The sequence below is a fragment of the Haplochromis burtoni genome, unplaced genomic scaffold (genome assembly GCF_018398535.1).
Source record: "Haplochromis burtoni strain Fernald_Lab_line unplaced genomic scaffold, NCSU_Asbu1 Contig_146, whole genome shotgun sequence".
In the NCBI taxonomy this organism is placed as follows: Eukaryota; Metazoa; Chordata; class Actinopteri; order Cichliformes; family Cichlidae; genus Haplochromis; species Haplochromis burtoni.
In genome coordinates this window covers 563,109-564,812 of record NW_024582507.1, presented here as the reverse complement: position 1 = coordinate 564,812, position 1,704 = coordinate 563,109, and the positions used below count along the sequence as shown (strand labels likewise).

Below are 1,704 nucleotides of genomic sequence, written 5' to 3'. Positions count from 1 at the left end.
GGGAGGTTGTCATCTGCACCACCACAGAGGTGTCCTTCACACGCTGCTGCATGTCATACAGCTCCTTATTTAAAACAACACATACAGCGAAAGTTAAGAGGAAAAAATCCAGAATATGACACCTAATTTAATTCACTGATTTAAATTCTGAAAAGGTTTTTAATGTAAGCTTGTTTACCATCTGATGCACTTCTCTGAGGAACAAGATTTCATCCTGAATAGCTGTCAACTGGCTTTCCAAATCCACCTTTCTCATAATTTCTTCATCCACATCCTGGAGGCAACAGAATAAATAAACAACTTTTCTTTTCACTGCTATTTTTTTTTTATTACTCACAAATAAAAGTATTAGTGTCATTGCATACTGCACCTTTTTGAGCAGTACAAAATCATTCTCTGAAGTGGCCCTGCAGTTGATCTCTTCCTCATACCTGAAACACCCACAAATATCAAATTACACACAGACAGACCCCCCCCCCCCCCCCCCCCCCCCCCCCCCCCCCCCCCCCCCCCCCCCCCCCCCCCCCCCCCCCCCCCCCCCCCCCCCCCCCCCCCCCCCCCCCCACACACAAAAAACTAGAAGTGCATCAGATGGTAAACAAGCTTACATTAAAAACCTTTTCAGAATTTAAATCAGTGAATTAAATTAGGTGTCATATTCTGGATTTTTTCCTCTTAACTTTCGCTGTATGTGTTGTTTTAAATAAGGAGCTGTATGACATGCAGCAGCGTGTGAAGGACACCTCTGTGGTGGTGCAGATGGACAACTCCCGCAACCTGAACATGGACCACATTATAGCTGATGTTAACTGCACAGTAATTCAAATACGGTGCAATCAGGGAACAATAGAGAATGTGGAGTGATTTGTGGTCCAGAATGTGTTTTACTTTACTCAAGATTGAGACACTTCTTGAAATTTTGTTTTGTGATTTGTTGACTCTGTACACGGCGTCCTCATTTAAAGAGTTCATATCAGCCATTTCATTCTTTGGTTTGCCTCGCTAACGCCAAGGAGAAATGTTTTACCTTAACCAGGCTTGTCAGGACCGCTGGATCTGAGACCTTAGTCAGTCCAAACCTCTGTGCATTGAATGAAGCAATCTTCATTTCTGTCAAAGGAAGACCCGAAGGAAATATTCAGTGTCATGCAAAAAGCATTTTAAGTATACGCATGACGCTCACTCTGTTCTCTTGACTTTATTCAGCTCTGATGAAATGTTGAGCGGGTGGCACAGATTCAGTGTCATACAAACAAACCCTTATAAATCTGGTTATGTGAGAACATTTTTCCTTTGTACAGTAGTTGTTTGCTTAAAGGAAAGCGATGATTGGATAATTGGACGCGCAGAGAGAGAGGGAGGATTTGAAAAACAAACAAGAGAACAGACAGGTTTCCTTTTTTTAGTACAACTGGTTTCTATTAACATTAGTGAAAACACATTTAATTTAAGTGTGGTAAATTTTTAAATCAAACTATTTTCCTCTTTTGTTCCATAGGATAATAATGTGTACTTTATTGATCCCAGTGGGGAAATTACTCCCTCTGCATTTGACCCATTCACTCAGTGAAGCAGCGGGCAGCCACACCGGGGAGCAGTGTGTAGGGACGGTACCTTGCTCAGGGGTACCTCAGGGTAGCCGTTCGGTGAATTCGAACCCCCGACCCTGCCCCATGGTTGATAATTTGTAATCATAACTGTCAT

General features: G+C 42.7%; 1 protein-coding gene and 1 long non-coding RNA gene across 2 annotated transcripts in view; one reads left to right on the top strand and one right to left on the bottom strand.

The window, feature by feature from the left end:
* LOC121815171 lies at positions 1 to 477 on the bottom strand. Its single transcript, XR_006054844.1, has 3 exons — positions 371 to 477; positions 179 to 274; positions 1 to 64 (listed from the first exon to the last, which is right to left on the bottom strand). It is a non-coding gene; the product is annotated as an uncharacterized LOC121815171 (long non-coding RNA).
* LOC102302161 (keratin, type II cytoskeletal 8) overlaps positions 1 to 1,704 on the top strand; it is a gene marked incomplete in the record, with an annotated part of 4,408 nt that overhangs the window by 851 nt on the left and 1,853 nt on the right.